The sequence below is a fragment of the Uloborus diversus genome, unplaced genomic scaffold (assembly GCF_026930045.1).
Source record: "Uloborus diversus isolate 005 unplaced genomic scaffold, Udiv.v.3.1 scaffold_11, whole genome shotgun sequence".
NCBI classification, from domain to species: domain Eukaryota; kingdom Metazoa; phylum Arthropoda; class Arachnida; order Araneae; family Uloboridae; genus Uloborus; species Uloborus diversus.
Genome location: NW_026557765.1, coordinates 2,465,473 through 2,489,425, shown reverse-complemented (window position 1 = coordinate 2,489,425; position 23,953 = coordinate 2,465,473). Strand labels below are relative to the sequence as shown.

Genomic DNA, 23,953 nt, shown 5'->3' with positions numbered 1-23,953 from the left:
AATAATGTAAGCATAGAAACCCCTTGCTTGAACAAAATATTGGGTGGCCTTAATCAGCGATATATAGCACTTTTAATTTTTCTGTATGTAAAAGGTCGTGTTTTTTAGTCAACACGACCAGTGTTGACTAAAAAAGTTTAGTTCAGATTAGCAATGCTTTTTGTATTTGCTTTGCTTTCCTAATTATAATAGAACTTTTTAAATGATTTGATTTTTATTAAAAGATTTATTTAAAGTTTCTTTCTTTCTTTTAGTATATGTGTAAATTATGTTTATTGTACATTCTCCTAATGGTTTGAAACATTCTCTTATAGTATGTTAAAGCTGTTTAGAAATATATATATATATATAATTGCTATAAACGAAATTGAAAAATGTTTATCCTCCATTTGGTTCAAGAACGTACATAATTTATATTTATTAACGAATTGCAAATATTGTCGGTTTTATTGAATGTACGTGAAATGGTGGGGGAGAACTAAAATGTTTGGGAAAGGGGAAAAATCTCAATTTGCAGAATGAAATCCCAATTTACCGAATGATAAAATTCGAGCATGCGCACATATACATTCATATTTACTGCGAAGGAACATTGGGCATCATTGAAAACAATTTAAACTAGTATGTTGTGGCCATCACGAAACTTTCTTCTATATCTTTCTTGTGAATTCTGATCAATCCCTATGCTTGAAAAGAATGCAATATTCCCAGCAAAAAAAAAAAAAACTTGACGACCGTCCGAATTCCTGAATTCCCGCAAAAGCAAAGCAAAGAACGACTTGAAAGTTATTTTAAAAGCCTTGCTTGAATTAATTAGATGTTTTATTTGTTAACAAACATAAAATGGCAACAGTTATTAATTTTAAATCATTGCGATAACATTTCCGATTATCTCCCGAAAATTAAAATCACGTGAAATAAGCAGACGAGAATATTGTAATTTATCTTTCTTATTGTTGCATTTATAAAGCTATTTTTATTAACACAAAAAAAAAAAAAAAAAAATCAGACCCCCATGGAGCGATTGGCGCCAAAATTGAAACAACGCCTATTTACAAATAGATTCACATTTATTCCAAATTTCATCCAGAACGTAGCATTACTTCTTGAGAAATGGCACTCACAATGAAAAAAAAAGAACATTCGATTGCGCCACCCCCTTTTCAGTTTTTGACACCAAAATAAAATCAGCTCTTATACCCACTAAGGTCTACTTGCCGATAAATTTTTCTTTCATTCCGTTCATTATTTCTTGAGATACAGCAGTCACAATTGACGACAAAAAACGTTCTATAGCTCAACCCCCGTTTGAGTTATTGCCACCAAAATTGAATCAGCACCTGTTCCTGTTAATGGCAACATATGGTCCAAATTTTGTTTGATTCCGCCAGTTACTTCCTGAGGAATAGCAAGCACGCGTAACTCAAAAAACGTCCCATTGCTCCACCCCTCTTGGAGGAATTCGCGCCAAAAACCAATGGGCACAAGTTCACATAGGGGCACATATGTGTACCAAATTTCGTTCGATTTCGTGCGGTAGTTTTTGCTGTAGAGCGGCCACAAAAAACTGGTCACACACAGACGTGACACACACACATACACACATACATACACACACACATACACACACACAGACAGACAGACAGACATTTTCCAAAAATAGTCGAAATGGACTCAGCACACCTCAAAACGTTCGAATCCGTCAAAATTCGAAATTCGAAAATTTGCACGAATCCAATACTTTCTTCTATATATTAGATATAGAAGAAAGTAAAAAAGAAAATAAGGATATTAAAGTTGAAGCACTGTCTCCTAATTTGTCGAATCAATTAGTCAGATGTATCCCCCCCCCCCAAAAAATGGGAGGTGGGAGGTCACAGTGATCTCCGGTGGCTTCCCAACGCGGTTACCCTGGGGGAGGGGAGAATTTTTTAAGTTCGCCAATGGCGCCAGACCCCGTAGACTGATTGTACGGTATTTACACTGCTCGACATTGAAAATGCAACACCAAGAAGGTGTGGTCAGAAATTTATGCAAATTTTAGAGTAGACGTACATCACTGAGTTATGTAAATGATGTGAAATGCGCAGCTCTCCGACGCACGTGAAGTAAGATATAAGGGAAGGAACTTGCAGAACGGGCAATATTCGCGTCGTTATTTCTGACTGGAGAATTATCGAAGAAATTTTGTTTTTGTCTTGGAGGATACGTGTAACACGAGAGAATGCCAGGCTGACGTCAACGAAGGCACTTCCAGCAGATAGACGATTTTACGAGGGGTATGGTGATCGGACTGAGAAGGGGAGGTTTGTCCGTACGTCAAATCGCAGCTGATACCCACATGGATGCGAGCACGGTGCATCAGCTGTGCCGAAGATGGTTGGAACAATGAAATGTGGTAAGATTGAGGGGTGCAGGGGCAGCCAGAGTGACGTCAGAACGCGTGGATCGACGCATCCACCGACAAGCTGTAGCAGACCCACAAGTCACTTGTTCCTCGATTGTACAGCAGGTGCAAGATACCATGAATCTTCCCGTGTCAACCAGAACCATTTCCCGTCGTTTGGTCGTACGTGGTCTGCAATCATAGCGTCCGCTAAGAAGACTGCCATTGACCCCACAACATAGACAGCAACGTTTAGTATGGTGCCGGACTAGAGCGACGTGGATGACAGGAATGGCGAAATGTCGTGTTCTCATATGAATCCCACTTCTGTTTATCCAGTGATAATTGCCGCATACGTGTGTGGCGTCGACGTGGAGACATCTAATCCGGCAGTAACTATGGAACGTCCCACCGCACGACAACGTGGCATAACGGTTTGGGGCGCAATTACGTACAATTCCATATCACCTCTAGTTCGTATTCAGGGCACTATGACGTCCCAACGATACTTGGATAATGTGCTGCGGCCGGTGGCAATCCCTTACCTTCAAGGGCTACCTAATGCAATTTTTCAGCAGGATAACGCCCGACCACACAGTGCTCGCATCTGCCAACATGCTCTCCAAGGCACACAGATGCTTCCTTGGCCACCATACTCTCCTGACCTGTCACCAATCGAATATGTGTGGGGTGTGATTGGACTTCGTTTGCAGACTCTGTCTCGTTAACAAGACGAACTGTGGCAAATGGTTGAAAATGAATGGAGAGCCATCCCTCTGGACACCATCCGCACCCTTATTGACTCTATGCCTTGACGTGTTTCTTCGTGTATCGCTGTCCGCGGTGGTGCTACATCCTACTGAGCCGATGCCGTTCTCGCTCTGTATTCTGCCTATCATTTTGAAATTAGGATCATTTATTATTCCTTTCTGTCTCTGTCTTTTACAAATTTCATCACTTTCTGACCACTCCTTCTTGGTGTTGCATTTTCAATGTCGAGCAGTGGTACTAGTAGAGTTAAATTTTTGTAAAGAAATTCGTTTTGGGTATGGAAAAAAACCACAGAAAAACCTATCTTTTCTGATCAATTGCTCGATTTTACGGTTCTTCCGCTGCATCTGTTCTAATATGCTTTTAATGAAGCACAGTAAAACGTCAAAAATCTGAAGGGACTCCCAAGAAGTTGAAAAGAATTTCAGAACTTTCTCAGCCGAAAATTAGTAAGTTTCTTAAAATGATTTTAGTTGATTTTTCTTAACAGAAATTAATTCAACTTACTTTGCTTGAATCATAGATGTTATATCAACTAGATGCATTGCGATAAACCGCTTCTATGGGCAACAGAGTCTTTTTAATAGACGGGTAAGCGTCCGAAAAGCGCATGCGCCAAACAACTTCTGCCGTAGCCTGATAGTATGCAAATAGTACCCCTTTACTTCAAGTATCCCATCTTCAATAGCGGCCAGTGGCTGTTGCTACTGTGCTGTGCATCAAGTTATACTACATCTATGGTGTGAAAATCGGTTTATTTTCCAGAAGTTCATTCTATTTACGTTATTTAATTACTGCACAATAGTTTTTCAATGAGAACATGCCCAATTCTGTAACTATTTTTCATTTTTCTTTCTTGCGCGCGCTGAGAGCTGATTTTTGTTAAATTTTGATTAAAAATGTAATTACATAGTGTAAAGATGTTTATCGTATGTTATGTACATACATATTGTATAACCACTTCATTTGATTAAATGGCATATATTTTCTCAAACGGTATTTTCTTGATTATTTTTGGAAAATCCGAACTACGTGTATGGCCCCCATTATTTCGGAGTTTGGACTTTCTACTGTAAATCAATTACTATGTTTGAGAACAATATTGATCTTTAAAACTTTCAAATTTAATAACCTTACTAAATGCAACCACAAGCTGAGCATAAAACTCGCAACTCGGAAGGAAAATCCTACATATAAATATCTCTCAACTACTTTACAAGCTTGCTAAACCACCTTTTACGACTGGTATTTCTTTTACGATGCAAATCCCTCCGCCAAAGGCATAAAATTCCACCTTATCCATTCCCTGCTCCATTGTTTGGGATTCGATAGAATATCATAACTTATTTGGCAAGATGCATCGAAAACAGATTTACTACACCGTTCGGGACAATGCTTCGAAATTCGAAACATACGATCGAAGCAAAATATAATAAAGCATACATTCGAACAGACGTTTTTGATCAGCAAAGAAACCGATCATTGTTTGAACGCTACAACAAGCTTCGAAATGTCCGGAAACAAAATCAAATACAACGTGATCCTAAGGTAGCGGTTCCAGTTATGATTATGGTTGAATTGGTTCAATGGTTACGTTATTAAAAATAAGAAAATAGATTGTGAGACAATTGAATTAACAAAAGCAGGCGATATTTTATTTATAAAAAAATTTCAAAAACAAATTTGTACAATCATTTTATTTACTTTGTAAAAACTGAAAAAGCAGATTGAAGTTCTTGAGCTTGAAAACGCCACCTTACGGTGATTTTAAGAAATTAGCAAAATAGGGGAAATACGTCGGACAAGGCAGATGTCTAATTGGATCCTAGGAAAGTGGGTCGGTCTTGGTTTTGATGCTTTTAGTACCCGTTAACCAGAGACTGCAGCGCCCTCTACATATTGTTTGAGTCTATCTATAGTTTGACTTGCGAATTTGTAAAACGCAAATGCGCTTTAAGTGCGGCTTCCATTTTACGAGCACCATCAGAATGGAACTTACTTTAGACATCTATCAACAAATCGATGTTTTTGATACACACCAGAAGCCGGGAAACCCCACTCCTGATCCGACATCCCAGATTTATTGGTTAAGGGCTTACTAATACTTATCGGCCGTCCGTCCCGTTTTTTGATGTGACGGACTGCCGACGAAAACAGAGTAGAATTCACATACGGTTGCCATAAATCAATCACGTGGCTGAATGCACCCACTAGAGAAAAGAACGCGCTGCTTGTCGGAAACCAATGAAATGCTATCCTAATTTTTGACGGCCGTCAGATTTCAAGGTTCGTCTGATCGAAACCGGTCCCGTCCAAGACGGCTTGCTGTCGCGGCAACCAGCAAAGAAACCCTGTTTCGGCTGAAAAAAAATCGGTGTGGACGTGACGGACGGCCGACAAGTGAACAGCCCTTTAGTAATAGGGGCTTGGAGGACGTTGTGACCACGATAAATTTGTCGAGCGCCGATCATCATTGGCGTACATGGATCAATTCTTCTGAATATAAATAAATAAATAAAGAGAAAAACAAATGAAGTAAGGTAAGTCGCTGAACTCACCTCCAAGTGAAGCTCTTTGGCAAGCTGCTCGAATTTCTTCTCTGCCGCCCTCGAGGTCTGCGTGTCTAGGAACAAAATGCCGGTGGCGTATTGGCCTTTAGCGGGGAGCTGGACGCCTAGTTCATGCCTAAGAAATAAACGAAAGATCCGTTAATAGTGTTGTCATTTGAAAACCTCCTGATAATAAGAAAGTAATACGAAATTTTTACAGCAGTTATAAGAAATTACTTTAAGTGGTTGGGGGGGGGGGTCAGTTAAGTGTTGTCATATTTGAAAACCTATGATAATAAGAAAGTAATAAGAAATTTTTACCGCAGTTAAGAAATTACTTTAAGTGGTGGGAGGTTATCACCCCCCTCCGAATCCTTAAAATAGTGCTTCCAAACAGATACAGAAGGCATCATAATGGCTGATGGGTCAGCTCTTATTTGTAGGAATTTTAATATACGCCCGGGTATTAGCAAAAATGGTTAATAACGTTGCAGTGATTACATAGAATAATTGAGTCGTTGACTGAAAAGGGTGTAAGTGTAAAAAAAAAAAAAAAAGGTTTCCTCTTGCTTATAGTTCTTCCAAATTGCAGATGTATCTCAGTCTTCAGATTTATGAAATTTATATTCTGCCAAATTTCAACCTTATTAAATAAGGAACCGCTTTTTTAATTACACTCTTTTCAATGTCAGTGCCTCAATTCGTAACAAAATTTCTAGTGAGTCATATTTTTGAACTGCTTTAGAGTAAAATTTGTCAGGTTAATTTCAGAACAGTAGCTACGTTTCTTCTCTCACATCTGGCTCTTTCTTTACATCTTATGTGAATGTCACCCCTTTCGGCAAGAGAATGCGCATCGTAAGAAGCTTACAGCTCATCTATTTATAAATTTAAATAAAGAGTTTCTTTTCCAAATAATAATGAATAAGACTTTTCAATTTACTTTACCTTCGCGGCAAAAAATTTGCTCACAGTCAAGAGTAAAATAATTCTGTGTTCATCAGAAACCCAAAAAGACTATTTAGGTACACTGTTAAAAATTTTCCGGAAAATTTACGGTAATTGTTACTGGCATCCATGTTGCCAGTAACTATTACCGTAAAAATCAAATGTTACTGTAAAATTTTACGGTTTCCTCGGTAGGCCACAGCAACCAGTTGGCGCTGGGATCACTTATTTCTCCGGTATAAATTACCGCAAAAATCAGCGATGCGTCGGCGATGCAATTTTACAGTAACAATTACCAGAAAATCTTCCTGAATTTTTAACTGTGTACTCTGTGAGCAATGTACGTAATTATTGATGAAATATAAATTATTTTCTTTTGTCCTATACATTTTATAAAATGTTCTACATTTCGTGAATAGGTAGCTTTGAGCAATACGTAGCTTAAAATCTAAACGTGATGCACTAAAACTGAGGTCATTTTTGAACTCGGGGGTCAACAGTTCGTCATAAACAAGTCGCAGATCTAAGTCAAAAAAATCAGTTGCTATTTATGAATTTCAACTCCATTAAAATACGAGGGCACCAGCAATTGGCACGTGCCAAACGAAAATGTTTTCGAATCTGACGACTGATAGGCATAAGCAGCGCTGTGATACTAGATGTCTGTTCCATAATATTAACCAATAAAAAATAAAAATATTAAAAACTCGGAACGACAGAAAAATAACAAAGTACTTACATCGCGGATTGGTAGAGGAAAAAAGCGGAGGAGGAAGGATCACAAACACAGATTATTTAAAATCCTCCAGATATGTACTGTCTGTCATTCACGAGAAAAGCTCCCGCCGTAAAGTCTGAGCACGTCTACTGCCATACAAACGGACTTCGTTCATTTTCTGCAAGGGTGGGTTTTGTTTTCCAACATTAAGCTTCCCTTGGAAAACTGAGACACGCCTTGTTACTGTAGCAATAGAAAGGCGCAGACATTTCGGCGGGGGCTTTTCTCGAGATGAACAGACAGTATTTAAAAATTAAAAAAAAATTTTTTCGCTTACTTTAGGATCTGTGAGTAGAATGAGTGAGGGATGGCGGCAGTGACTCCTGCTCCGTCTCCTGTGCTGTTGTCGCATGCGCATGCTCCGCGATGTTCCATGCGCTTCGAGATGGTGGCCGCATCTGTGATCAACTGGAAGAGAAGCGGAAGACTTGATCATTTTTTTTTTCAATAATAGATACACTCAGTGGCGTAACAAGCATGGGTGACACCAAAATTGGAGATTTGTTGTGTCCCCCCCCCCCTACAAACACTCAAAAAAAAAAAAAAAAAAAAAAAAGAAGGAGGAAGTTTTAAAAATTCTATGTAAACACGACAACACGAAATTCTTACTATTTTCTGAAACAACTACATTTGTGTACCAACGAAATTTTAAGTGGGGGATGAAATAGATGGCCCCTTAATTATTTTAAATGTATCTCTAACACAGAGAAAGATAAAAGGGGTTCAGTTTTTGGCATAAGAGGAAGTCACTACAAGGAATAAGTATTGACAATATAAACCTAATCCTGAGTATAGTATTCAATCTAGATGGGGTGGGAAAGAAGGGATCCGGGGGGTCTCCCCCACTCCGGAAAATTTTCAAATTTGTAGTCTTATAATGCATTTTAGCTTCATATTTTTCAAAAACTTGCAATTCCACTTTAAGTGTCACCCCCAAGGCGGACTGCCCCCCTCGCCACAGGATACAGTACTGATTTTCCACCAGCAGCGACAGTATAGCAAAAACAGTGAATATTGCTCAGGGTCAGTTATTAAGTTTCATTTCACGTAATAGAGTCATGGAGCAATCATAGCTGTGAAATTTAAATCAAGTTCACTTTGACTTTGCGAAAGAGGAGCTTTTTGAAGCTTTCTATTTTTTGAGCAATCACGATTGCTTATTGTTCTCACTTGACTGTTTTGATGTCCTTTGATTTTATTTTCCCACCGCCACCTTCTGCGGCATCACCGTCGACCGGCCGCCTCACAATGCTGGTCCTATAGCAAAAGCCGTCTCCAGGTTGCATCCATGTCCTACACACACGAGCATACATACATAACTACACACACACACGTACACACACAAACACATACACACACGCACATACATACACAACTACACACATACACACACATACACAAACTCATACACACACAAACACATGAACACACGCATACATACAGACACCTGCACATACACACACACAAAAACATACACACACACATACACACAACTACCCACACATTCATGCATGCACACAGACACAAACACATATGCCTACACACACATACACATACCCCCTACACACAAACACACACGCCTACATACACACACTCGTGATTGCGAAAAACATAATTTGAATTCAAAATGTCAAAATTCAAATAATTTTTTTTTTTTTTTTTTTTTTTTTAATAATTTTGTTGAGGGTACTTCATCAAATTCTTTTCTTCTTCGGGTGGGAGTGGGACTTCAACATCGTTTTAAATATAATGAGCTCTTTACTTAAGTTTATTTTCCTCAGGAAAGGGAACGGGATCTTCATTATGTTCTAATTGTAATGCGTATTTTAATCTGATTCGTTCAACAGATAATTTGAATCTTCCTGAATCAAATAAGATTGCAAAGCAATCTTTTTGGGTTTGGTTAGCGTTAATGAGCAGGGGACAGGACCCCCAGTACACTAAACTATCTCAGCATTCTGTTTGTAATGATTTTCTGATGCTAAATACTACCAGGAAATTCACGTAAATAGGTTTTTCAAGTTTGAAAATGTTCCGAAGCGTTTGAATTGAAATTTAAAAACCACGAAATTGTTCTTTTGCTACACGAAGGAATTTCATCATCGAATTCACCACCCCATGCTAAGTAGTATTTTGGGTCATTAAGTTTTTTTTTGTCGAGTAATACTTAAACTTATCAATGTGAAACATGTTCTTTTATTTTCAAATCTTTGACATAAAGCACCATCTATCATGCCTCTTTAAAAATGATCCATAACATAAAATGAATGGTCCAGGGTTCTAATTCTGAATGACATTCCAATGTACGATTTTTTTCCAAGATTGAATAAAAATCGACCTTTCATCAAACAGTACTTCACACTGTATACTAGAAAATCGACAAATTATGCAATGTCCTAATACTAATATCTAAAAAAAGAAAGAAAATCTGAAATATAGTTGTCCTTACACAGTTCTCATTAAATCATTCCGTACGAAACTAAAAAAGGAATTCTGGAAAAGTCAAGGCTACTCTATTTCATCATTATCTGGATTTAGTTCGATGATGGATAGGTTCGCATTCGCCCTGCCATCTCGATTACCTCTTTTCCGTACTTATTCCATTCCGTTACCTTAAATACCTATTGGGAGCCATTTTGGCGCCATCAATGAAGTAGTTTGGCACTGGTCCAGAACCTTCTACGAATACGTGAGGTTACTTTCGATCATTAGAACAAAGTCCCACGTTTCCGTACATAGAACTTTTGTTGATCTTGCACCGTACCACGACCTGGCATTTAGGGAGGGTCAGGAAGTGGCAAACTGTAACCTAATTACGAGTACCGTTCAAAAGAATTAAACTTCCTTGTTTTACCTTTTCGATAGAGGAACAGGGGTGCCCCCCCCCCAAAGCAAGAGCATCCCCCCCAAAAGTGAAAAATACCCCTCAAAACACCCCCTTCCTTAAAAAATTGAATGGCGCAGTCTGCCCCATGACCCCCCTCCCCGGTGGGCACCCCTGGTGCTACGAGGAAGGGCCCACAGCGCAGACGACACCACTGAAATTTTTAGATGGTGTTTGGGGGGGGGGGATTTAAAAGTGTTTTTTTGTCTCGTTGGGGAGGGAGGTGCTCTCGTAGCATTCAAGCTGCTGCGCCATTGCGATTGGGGAAGATGGGCACCCCTGAGCAGAAGGGTAGGTGGTAATCTACAATGGAAAATAGTTTTATCTCCAAGCAAACAGCAAACTGAAGTGTCCAGCACAGTTTTTATAACATGTAAGCCTGTGTGTACATGATTTATTCAAAATTAATAATTGAAAAAATGTAGAGCTCATTCCTTTAAAGTTTAGTGTGTTCTCACCAAAAAGGTAAATTCCATAATTCAATTTAATTACTAAAATTAAGTTAAAAAATAAACTTCTAAAGTAACGAATAAAAGAAGCAGATCTAAGCAAGCTGGCAGTTTCCAACTTTATTATCCATATTGTGTGGCTCATATTGACCACGCACCAGTACGGCATGTGTAAGGTGTATCCTTGTAAAAAGTCATTACCAGTTGAAGATCATGCGGGGAAGGCTCACAGATAGGATAAAGCGAGACAGTGAAAAACAAATGCTATAATAATTCTAATTAAAAGGAGTGAACTTGAATAATTAACTTGATATTTATACTTTCAATTCCAAGTCTTTTTTTCCCTCGTTGTTACGTGAATAGAACTTACTTGACTTAAAACTTTTCCTCATTCTGTGTTTCCTCTTCCATAGCTGGCGTACTGTAGCATTAAATTTGAACATTAGTTATTTTTATGCCTTAATTATTATCTTCATCTTTATTCTTACTTTATGAAAACCCAATTTGCATATTTTACGCACATAATTAACAACACACATCTTTGTTGTCTCTGCGGACATTTCCCTCATGTTTTTTTTTTCTTCTTTCTTTACTTGAAAATATCGTTCCTTGAGAGCTCCCATTTACTATTTTCTTGTCTCGTTATTTTGGGTTAATTATCGCAATTATTGTAAGCAAGTAATTTATTTTTTCTTACGCTTAAGATTTTTTACATTTTAAGTAAGTATATTTGTTCCGTTATAGAGGGAAAATTGATTCAAACGCCTTAGTGCAATAAACAAGCATGAAATTGCCGTCGCATTGTTTTATGTTTTTATTCTTCTGCAGAAGGAGAGAGTTGAGAAGAACGAGATAGCTGTATTCCTGCCGAAATAAAATGTGAAAAACTACAGAGTGTCCGAAAAGTCCTTGACACTTATAAAAAAAACTTATAGAAAAGCAAGAAAATGTATGACTACGCGGTTTGCGCCATAACTAGCAGCAGAATAAAATGTTATAAATATTTTTTTTAAAAATGCACATGTACTCATGTGCGTTAAGAAGTTATACTATTTCTATTCATAAAAAGTTTGATTTTTGTTTTATTGTATTTACAAAGAATTCGTTTGATGAAGAGCACAGCGTAACGCAAAGCAATACATACCAATATTAAAATAGCAAATTTACAACGAATAATTCTTAAATCTTGAAAGAATAGTAAAATAGAGTAAAAATTTTAAAAGACGCTTTTAAACTGATGACTTAAATCAAGGAAATTATCGAAAACTTGCATATACTATTTGCAAAAACTTCGAAACCCTAAAATCCACGAATCTATTCTTGCTTATAAGTTCATCGTCGAAATGAATTTGATAGCTTCATTAACAATTAACTTCATAATAGGGTTGTTTCCTTCAGTCAAAAGTAGTACTTTTTGTCACTGAAATTGATGGAATAAGCAAAAAAAATACAAAAAAATAATAATAATAATAACATGGACCCAGAAAACACTTTTATTTTCCCAACAGTTATTTTTTAATTATTTTTTTTAAATGTCCGATTTTTCAAACAAGGCGTGGTCCTGATGACGTCACAAATGATGCATTTTGGCGCATCTTTCTACAGCGTTTCCACGTTATGATCATCAAGAAGCGAATTACAATTGCGCTCTACGCTTGCTATCAACCATATCGTTGCCAATACACGTAAGTAAAGATGCGAATTAAATATTTAGTTCTGTAAATTTGCAGCAACTGAATGGCATTTCATCATTTGTGATGACATCGGCAGAAGCGTAACAATAAAAGCGAACCGATTTAAGTAATTTTTTAAAAATATTAAACTTAAACAAATTATTTAAAAAATGGTCAGATGCTATGTTTTTAAGCTTGCTCTTTCAGAAAAAAAATACTTTTAAAATTTTGGAAACGAATCCATTACCGCTCTTTTTTTTTCAACTTTTGCGGCGAATAAAAAGCTTGTCCCACCCACCAACTACAGAGCAAGTATAAAAAAATAATATAATCCAGAGTGATATTGTGAGTTAAAATCCCGTTAGTTATGTAATTTAATTGCGTGAAAATCACTTTTGCGAGAAGAGTGAAATACACTGTATGTTCTGCGGTGCTGGGAATCGATGCAGAAAAAACAGTTTTACAGAGATTTCACTAGGATCGACACTCGACAGTGGAAGGAAGTCAAGTTTCGTTTTATCACCAACACTTGCCACTTTTACGAGTTTTCCGCTGAATGGGCGTTTTTGTTAGTGTTGAAAGAAATTTAGTTAATCTACTCACAAGCGTTTTGTTTTTTAAGCATTTTTATTATACTTGGCCTGATTGCCACGGAGAAATCCGAGGCTTGGTTTTGCTTATATCTCTGCAACTAGACCACTTAAAGACTTCGGGATTTCACTAACTGAATTACTTAATCTTAAGGTACAACTTAGAGCTGAAAAATTAAAATTCTAAAATAAAATAATTATTTCAGTTAGGATGGAAAACAGCAAATTTTATGTAATTTCCCTATTAAATGTTTAAATATAAAACCCATTGTTACAAATTTTGTTGCCTTGCAACAGTAATGTTAAAAGAATCATAATGAAAATTTTGCTTCAAGGCTTCTCTGAAGCAAGCATGAAATTAGAAAGCAAAAATCCTAGAGAGGAACAAGGATTAAATTTTAGTGCCAACTGCTTAAAGTTTTAGACACGTATATAGGTTTTCCCCCTCTTAGTACCGAGCATTTATATGAAAAAATAAGGTGAAGTTTCGTGATGGTAAAATTATTCTATTTCTGAAATACGTTTACACTAAAAAGAATAAAATAACAAATTTTTTTAAAAATCACTAAGCACTTTTCATAAGGCACTTAAAAGTACGAAATAACTTTTCTGGGTCAGAAAGGACAATTTAAAAATTCCTGTAGTTTTCGAAAATTCCAAGGAAATGTCACCACAAACGAAGAAAAGTGCCGTTCTAGCCATTTCAAATCAAACTTTCCCAATAAGAAAAATTTGCATACTTCAACACTCAAATTTATGATTGAAAGCTAGATAATGATAATAAACTCTTTTCATGACTTGAGCCGCACTGTGGAATAATTTGGAGCCCGAATTAAAAAAAAAAAAAAAAATACATAGCATTGAAAAATCATGTATTTTTGTGAAAATAATACAAATTCCTCTGTTAAATAAACGCTAACATTATTTTGCTTTGACTTAAAGTGACAGAATAGAGAGGGGGCCTCCAAAGCATTGTGAGCCTTGGGCCTCACTTTTAGTTAGTCGGGCCCTGGTTACGTTACAGGAGGGGCAACAATTAAAAATCGCACAAAGGAGAGGCGTATAACAACTTCAGGGTTACCTTGTGCGATGCCTTTCCTTGAATGTTGACGATGAATCCCACTCCGCAGGCTTCCTTTTCGTACTGGGGGTGGTAGAGTCCTCTTGGGGGAGGGAGGCCGTAGTGGTTCTGGGGGCAGGGTCTCGGAGCTTCCATCTCCGGGCGGCGGGGGCCAAACGACAGTGTCACCTGAGGGAGAAGAAAAATCGTTCAGTCATTGAAAAATATCATTGGTTCATCTAATAAATTGTCAACAACAATTGGTGCTTAAGCATGAGCTGAATAAAATAAACAATCATTAATTTTCTTAAAACGAGCTGTTGTGTGCATCACATGACTTCCTTTCACTCCAATTTAATGTCATTTTCCCATTATTGGTAATTTTAATGTGATTCAATAGTTTAATCTCTAAATATCAACAACAGTGGCCAAATTGAAACCAGATATATATTTAAAAAAAAAAATCGCCAAATTTGTCGCCAAGTTGACGACAAAACTTGGCGATCAAAAGACTGGAGATATATCGCCAAGTGTCCGCCAAATTATAACACCACTTGAGTTTACATCGAAATTAACCATGATTTCCCCCCAAAGAGGGCAAAAGACCCCTTTAGAAACACCCGAATGCAACCAAAAGGGGAAGTGCACAACTAACCCCACTAGCAGTCTACGTACCAAATTTCAACTTTCTAGGACATACCGTTCTTGAGTTATGCGATATACATACGCACATCCGCACATACGTATATACAGACGTCACGAGAAAACGTGTTGTAACTAACTCGGGAATCGTCAAAATGGATATTTGGCGTGTGTATATGTCCTTAGGCACTTATCCAAGTGCGGTCAAGTCGAAAGAAAAACTCAACATTCATTCGGGGTGAGTAAAATGGAAATTAAGGTCGATTTTTGAGTGAAAATTTTTTCGCGAATACAATACTTTCTTTTTTGTAAAATTATTTTCAAAAAAAAAGAACCGACTTCAAAACACAAAGAGGAACTAAAAAGTAAAAAAAATAATTGGTCATACTTACATAGATTTCCTACCCAAACGTATAAATCAAATTTATTTTACAATTCCTGTACAAAAATCAACTAAACTAAACATCCAATTATAAAATAAACACCGATTCTAATTACTATACGATGAATTATTTTAATACGTAACTAATTATATACGATCTCTTACTCTTTAATAACCAATTTGAAGTCGGGGCCTCCTATAAACTACTATCTAACGTAACTGAGTAGGTTTAGTTTTAAAGACTTTCGCGTTTTGTTAAATTAGTGTTTAACTCAGGATAGGTGGGTTGTCATATACTTTTTTTGTGTGTGACCGCTTTGAATTTACAAACAACAAAACATTCACGCTCGTTTAAATTAAATGCCTAACTATGTGACATTTCATTAAAGTGTTTAGTATCAAAATCAATTCAATCTACTTTTAGAAATTTTGCAGGAGAAACACAAACATTTCACCACTTTCACTCACTTTATTTTTCCAAAGGAATTGAGTTTTGTTTGAATAACCTTTCGTACACGAATTCATTTTTGTTTTCTTTGATAAATTGGCAGAACCGTAGATTAAAAAATAAAAAAATCCTGGATTGAGCTTGTTTTGAAATAATTCATCTTTCATTTTCCTTTCAAATTCAAATTGAATTCATATGTTATTTCTATTTTATGTCATGTACTAACCCATGTACAATAAAAAATGTCAGTTGATTAAGCCATTTATTGAAATAACGTTGTTAATATAGACCGCGTGTGTGGCCATATCGTAGAAGCATTGATTGAGATGGTTTTGAAATACGTGGAAAAATTTTTTACGCGTTACAATCAGAACAAAATGAAAATCCCGTTCCCTCTCCCGTAGAAAATCGAACTTAAGTGCTCATTATAATTAGAGCAATACGAAAATCCCGCTCCAACTCGAAGAAAAATAAAACTTGACTAAAGCACGCATCACTAAAAATTAAAAAATCTTTCGAAGTGCACACCCTCCGGGGTCCGAACTAATTTTGAACCAAATACTAAAGGAGCCCCAGGGCATAGCAAAACAGCCGTGAATAACTTTTGAAAAGTCGTTTTCAAATTCGTGGTTGCCAGAAACATTATGCTCTTTAGCTTAATGCATGAATTGAGTTTAGCCTAACATTTTAGCTAAATTAGAAGCGCTTATATCTGCTGTTTTAGTTACATGAGAAAATTGGAACATAATTTACACCTTGAGCAAAAGAAAAAGCTCTTTTGGATGAAATAGAATGTGAAGGAGAGTGGGAAATTTTTATTTCTTAATAGGCAATTTATGCGAAATTTTAGCTTAAAAAAGGAACTTTAAATAAATAAATCGAAGTTTATATTAAAGAGAGAGAGAGAAAGAGATGAAAACCCCCGGCGTTCGGAGTAATTTTGTACCTAATTTCATGGTTGTAAGTGAGGTCTCTTGGACATGAGACACGCTCAGACGCAATTTATTTGATAATTTTTTTTTGTTTATGGAGAAAGCAGGTTTAGGCAGAGAGGTTTCCTATTTGATTGAGAGGGATTCCTTCGAAATTGCTTTTTGGCGTGATAGCATCGACAAAGTAGAAGTATCAAATAATGAAAGAAAATCAGTTGAAAATTTATGGACTGAGCTCTTGTTTTGATGCTAAATGCGCAATAACACGCTCCAGGCTGCAGAAAATCATTTCCGGAAAATGTGCTTAAAGGGTCCTTGCTAAAGGAAGCGGGGTGGAGGGGGGAGAGAGAGAGAGAGTATCATTTTTTGTTTTTCACTATGGAATACAATACATAACATACTGAAACATAAATTCTTTCAGTCTAGTACAGGAAAGCTGCGTTCATAAATTTTTTAAGGTTTACAATAAATTTTAGATAGTCAATAATATAATGTCATAATACAATGTCATCATGATAGTCATAATACAATGCGTAATTTAATAGACAATAAAATTTAAGTTAAAAAATTGAGAGAAGAAGAAATTTCAGCGGTATTACCGCCTATTTTTTCTTTCAATTTTTAATTTACATTTTATTGGTTCCTTTAGAATTAACCTAAATATAAGGATTTTAAAACCAACTTCAATATTTGAGTACTGATATCAAGAAATCATATACTTTCACATCTTTTAGTGCGAACCAAGCGAATAGTCTTCAGAATTATAAAACATTTTTTATATTTTATTATCTAACTAAATCTTAAAGTGAATTTCAATAAATACATAAACTTATTTACATTTTTCTCAACATCGAGCGAGCCGTGAATCAAAAATGCAAGAACTATATTTCTCTCATTGTGAAAACCCATCGCTGCGAATATTTTACGTTCCAATCAAATCCGCTTTCAGCAACGCGATTGAAAATCGAATGGGCACTTGGCAAATCTCACACACGGTTCTCTCGCAAAAACTCCAGTACCAATAATGCGAAAAAATACATCAGATAAAAAAAATACTTTAAAACGGATTTGATGGCACTCAAAATTGCTTCAAAAGAGCAATGCAAGTCGCACAGGAAAGCAGAAAGGGGGATGCTTTATTATTCGAGAAAGGACGTGAGATTGAAAAAGGTAGGAAACAACCCTTCAAATAATAAATACCTCTCCGCTAAAACGCATAAGTATAATTAACAGTAAAATAATACCAACTAGTAAATTACAGAATTTTTAAAAAAGTACTAAGCACTTTTCATAATGCACTCAAAAGGACAAAATAACTTTTCTGGGTCAGAAAGGACAATTTAAGAATTCCTGCAGTTTTTGAAAATTCGAAGAAAGTGACACCACAAACGAAGAAAAGTGCGGCTGAAGTCGTGAAGAGAATTTCATATCATTATCTAGCTTCCAATCATAACTTTTTTAGTGTTGAAACATGCAATTTTTTCTTATTGGGAAAGTTTGGTTTTAAATGATTAGAACCGCACTTTTCTTCGTTTGTGGTGTAATTTTCTCGGAATTTTTGAAAACTACAGGAATTCTTAATTGTCCTTTCTGACCTAGAAAAGTTATTTTGTCCTTTTGAGTGCATTATGAAAAGTTCTTAGTATATATTTTTCAATTCTGTTATTTTATTCTTTTTAGTGTAAATGAATTTCAGAAATAAAATAATTTTAACGTCACGAAATTTCACCGTTTTTTTTTTTTTTCTTCATATTAATACTAGGCACTAAAAGGGAAAAAACCTATTATACGTGTCTAAAACTTTAAGCAGTTTGCACTAAAAATTAATCCTTGTTACTCTCTAGGATTTATTTGTTTACTAATTTAATTAAAACCATTTAAATATTAAAGTTTTCCCAAACTAATTTATGTTTCAAAACATACAAGTTACTCGTGATAAAGATCGTAATATGCCTCTTAGCCACGTTAACGACTATTGGCATTGAAGAGAGCAATGATAGGGAATTCATTTCATGCTTGCTTTAGAGAAGCCTTGATTCAAAATTTTCATCATGATTACTATTAACATTACCGTTTCAAGGCAACAAAATTTGTTAACAATGGGTTTTATATTTAAACATTTAATGCAAAAATTGCTTGAAATTTGCTGTTTTCCATCCAAACTGAAATAATAATTTTATTCTAGAATTTTAATTTTCCAGCGTTAAGTTGTACCTTAAGATTAAGCAAATCATTTAGTGCAATCCCGAAGTCTCTAAGTGGTCTAGTGCCGAGATATGAGCAAAACCAGGCCTCAGATTTCTCCGTGACAATCAGGCCAAGTATAATAAAAGTGCTTAATTTAAATAAAAAAAAAAGTTCAAGAGTTGAATGTCTTTACATACGAAAGCTCAGACCTTATTTGCAACGAAAAGGGCATTCCTTGTAACCCCGAAATACGTGGTTTGCACTCGATTCGAATCTTGCTTTTTTAACGTTGAAGAAAGAAGCAAAATTTCTTATCTAATTGAAAGGCTCGGGGGAAAGAATGTGATATACCACATGATGTGAATTTTTCAGTAGGCCAATTTCCAACTTATAAAAAATATTTATAGACAGTTTCAAAGCTATTATACATTCTATATTCTGCAATACTAAAACCAGATATGTTTTCCTCCAAATGACATATAATCCGTCATATTTATTTCAATTTCAGTTATGAGAAACAAAAATTTTGTTCGAAAAGTCACTCCTTGTGGCTTGCCACATTTCTGTCCCGAGCCCTTCAATTTATGTATTACTAGTGGTACCCGCAAGGCTTTGCCGTAATAGAAAATTAAAAGGTCATTTGGTTGGCCTGTATATTTACAAATAATGGATGACGAATTTCTCGCCAATTTGCTTGTTCATTCGCTCGCCCATGTTCCACGTTATGATAATTTGCTCGTCCACGTTATGATAATTTGCTCGTCCACGTTATGGTAATTCGCTCGGCAAAATTTTCTTAAAATTGGAATAGAAAAGAACGAAATCGAATTTTCAAAAAATCTCTTCGAGTTGCACACTCCCATGCTACAAACTAATCCTGTGCCAAATTTCATGAAAATCGACCGAACGGTCCAGACTCTCAGCTTTATAAGAAGTGAAGATAAAGATTTCAAAAAGCTTGCTTGGCGTGGTTAGGTGTCTTGTCAGCAGCTCAAATAAAACAATGAGGCTTTAGCGACTTTTCACATTTACGTGCAACAGTACCCAGGTTTGGTGCAATGTGTTGTTTTAGCCAAATTACAAGTTTACACATAGGCGATACGAAGGCCAAAGTGAGAGGAAGAATAAGGAATAAATTAAGTGACCTATCCACAGCCGGTGTGAAAACAATAAACGTTACATTAGCATTCATATATTTATGTATAGTGTAATAAATATACTAAGTTCATTACGTACATTAGTTAGGACTGTATATGCCTAAGACTTTATAATGTCCTAATTATTCTTGAGCAAAGAAATATTCTCGAAAAATTGCAAACGTAAATTGTTTAAGTATACACACTCTATAAATGCTGATTTTTTTTTTTTAATTTTAAAATTATTTTTTCTATGTAAATAAATATTTCAGGGATTCAACCCTGTTAATCGAAACGAAACGGAAGGCACGGAGGCCTCTGGGAGGCTAATGCAAGTGCCAGCATGTGTCAAAAAAAAAAAAAAGTTATGCGAAAAGATGGAAGAACAAAACGTTTAAAATGACGTTGAAATAAAACCTGTAGCTCAAAAGTTGGACTGGGATCAAAAAACAAATGTTAAAGAGTAGTTACTATGTACTGTTTTACAGATTAGGAAAGTTAGGAGAAGCAAAACTTTATGCAACTTAAACTCAAGTTTGAGAAATTTACACTAATAATTTTTTAACGTTCTAAAAACAAATATAATTTTCTGTTGCCAACTCTAACGAAAAAAACTTTTTGCAATTCAATCCACAAAAACAAAGAAATTTTTAACAGCAATAGTTGTTTTAAAATGCATATTTCTTTTTTTCTATTATTATTTTGTTCTGGATAATTTGATCGTTTGCCACGCATTCCACAGACATCAGCGTACCGTCAAGCATCTTGGAAAACAGCCCAAGAAAAAGCTTTGTTCTCAGTAAAGAAACTCAAGTTTTTATCATCATTGATGTTTCATTTTGAGCACAAAAGCACTCTTGCATGCACAAAGTAAAACATTAAGAATGAAAAACTTGAAAACTTAAGTTTAGCGTTACATTCGTTCATAGTTTAAACAGCACTACTTGAGCGAGTTTGACAGAACAATAACTACTTATAAATAAATCATGTCAATTGTCTTACTTAGAAATCAGAATTGTAACTTATTTTCCTGTGTTCAATGATTCAAGCACGTGGTGCCGAACTTTTTTTTTTCTCTCCGGCTACTCATATTAAGATGAATCTCGTCAGCCAGAAAAAAATATATAATTTAATTATATTAAATTTTTGTAGAGAGCATAGGGAAGCAAGAAGAGTTAAAGACGATTACAAACCAAAAATTGCTGTCATTATTGCTATTGACTAGTTTTATTGATACAAACTTTGAATCTGTTTTTTAGAAACCAATTTATGACTATTTTACTCCAAATTTGGAAGGTTTCAGAATATATTTTTCGGTTTGTGACACAACAACGGGCCACATGGATCAGTTCGCGGGTCACATATTAGACGCAAGCCGTAGGCACCACTGATTTAAGCAACCACACGCAGCGCAGGATTTCACTACAAAAAAGTTACAGCAAAATAAATTTTGATATTACTTTAGCATTGCAGTCTGTGCACGAAACGAGATGTCTTGAGGGAAAAGCCACTTTTAGTTTTGATTTCTGATGGAAAATGTGTCCTGCCGGAAAGATTACTCTCTGTTTATTCCGTAACTTCAAATATAGTCCGACCACGTTTCACGTAGAAAACCAATACACATCCGGTGATGAATCAATCCCGCAGGGAATGGCGATTTTCTTAAGTTCATTTTGTACGACTCGAGGGCTCCGCCCTCTGCTCGCTGACGCTCACAACCTCCCGAAGATTGCTTTGCAGTCTTATTAAGTCCGCGAAAATTTAAATCGTCTACTTGGAAGAATCAAATTAAAATACGAATTACGATTATAACAGAATGAAAATTCCTCTCCCCCCCATGCAGAAAATAGAACTTAATTAGAGCTCAATATAATTGATAACTACAAAATCCCGCTCCCGTATGAAGACAAAAAACTTGATGATAATACGTATAACTTATTTATATTAAAAAAAAACACTGTTTTGAAAAGCACTACAATTTTGTGGTGTAATGAGAATTTAAATTAAAAAACAAGAAATATTACGAAGAGCATTTTACGCCCTTCGAAAATCACCATAAAAAGTTGAGATTAGCTCTAGTTTTCAAGATACAGGGCCAACTAGGATAGTGAATTCTCACTAATGCTCTTTTTTCCTGGCAGATAGAAACGCCCCCCAACGGACTGACTGTCCTCTAAACTTCGACCCTAGGTTGGGCTGTAAAATCACACTACATGAAAACCAAAATGGACGACAAGAAATTTAAATTCTGGGAAGAGAGAAATGCCCAAAATCAGCCAAAATTTGGAGTTCTAGGTAGCTCTACTCATTTCTGCTTCCACCCATATTCATTCTGCTGAGAATGATGAAGAACTTCGCGAAAGCTGTGAGCGAAGACTGTTTTTCAGTTACTTACAATAAAATTTCCAAGATATATTGAAGTTAAGGAAAATAAGAGAATTTTTAACGGCCCTTCAAATACGCGCAATAAGGTCGTTTCCAAAATTTTAAAAGTATTTTTTCTGAAAGAGCATGCTTAAAAATATAGGATCTGACCATTTTTTAAATAATTTGTTTAAGTTTAATATTTTAAAAAAATTACTTAAATCGGCGCGCTTTCATTGTTTACGCTTATGCCGATGACATCACAAATGATGAAATTCCATTCAGTGTTGCCATTCACAGAACAAAATATTTAATTCGCATTTTTACACACGTGTCTTGGCGACGATGTGGTTGATAGCAAGCGCAGAGAGCAATTTTAATTCGCTTCTTGATTATCATAACGTGAAAACGCGATAGAAAGATGAGCCAAAGAGCATCATTTGTGACGTCATCAAGACCACGCCTTGTTTGAAAAATCGGACATTTAAAAAAAATAATTAAAAAATAACTGTTGGGAAAATGAAAGTATTTTCTGGGTCCATGTTATTATTATTTTTTTGCTTATTCTATCAACTTCAGTGACAAAAAGTACTACTTTTGACTGAAGGCAACAACCCCATTATGGAAATCACTGGTTTTGAAGAAAAATTTGCGATTGAAGAAAAAAACACCCAGGAAACCTTTAAGGATGTATTACAAGAATTTGTACGCAACAGAGAAGACGAGAACTAAAAACAGTAGGTGAAACATTCCCTGCGAAAGTTCTGTGACCATTGATGAATGAATGTGTCTCTGAACCTCGATTTTGTTCACTTCTTCCAGGATTCCAGAAGATTTTGTTTAAAAACTAAAGCTATGAGCAGTGAGCACGAGGAAAGGTTTAACCGAGATGTCTTTACAATGGAACACAGAAATCAGGGTCATTGCGCTGAGTTAATGATCACCAAATGCTGCTGAACTATTACAAGAGATGGTCCTTCTTTGACGTACAAAAAGCAATCGAAAATGAAGCGTTTAAAGCCAAAAGCAAAAGCTGCTTTCCAAAATATAAGCATTGTTTAAAAAAACAGGACCTATTTAACAACATTTATTGCACAGGATTTTTCTTTTCCTATTTAACATTACGTTTAAATCAATGTGTGGTTGCTGTACATCTTTCTCCAGTGGGCTACATGTATCTTGAAAACAAGAGCTAATAAAAAAAAAATCCACTACCATATTCGTTTTTCTCGACCCAAAATTGAAACTAACTATTTAACACCAGGATGCAGACAAAAAGTTCTTTTTTGCTGACTAGTGTAATTTGCTCGGTAAAATGTTCTTAAGATTGGAACAGAAAAAAGAACAAAATCGAATTTTCGAAAAGTCGCTTCGAAGTGCTCACCTCTATTGTGTGCCGAAGTTCATGAAAATCGGTCGAACGGTCTAGGCGCTATATGCACGTAACAAATATCCAGAGATCCAGACACAGAGAAATTCAGCTTTATTATTAGTAAAGATTTATCGAAAAACCGATGAAAACGGAGCTCTAATTCAAATTGTTGACAGCAAGGACCAACTGCGTCGTTCGTCATGTTGCTCGGTGCAAGTGCTATATTCAGCATCTTTACCAGAACATGCAAGGTACAAATATAAACTGAGAGGGAGGAGGCGGATGTCCAGCATTTGTTTCGCAACATGGCTGCATAAATATGGAAACCCGGGAATCGGTTACCATGCCAACGTAGAAGAGAACAACGTGAGCTCGCCTAATAGGAGCAAGATATTTCTTCGC

At 35.9% G+C, this 23,953-nt stretch overlaps 1 pseudogene; it reads right to left on the bottom strand.

Moving 5' to 3' along the window:
* LOC129232190 (uncharacterized) overlaps positions 1-23,953 on the bottom strand; it is a 222,266-nt pseudogene that overhangs the window by 130,498 nt on the left and 67,815 nt on the right.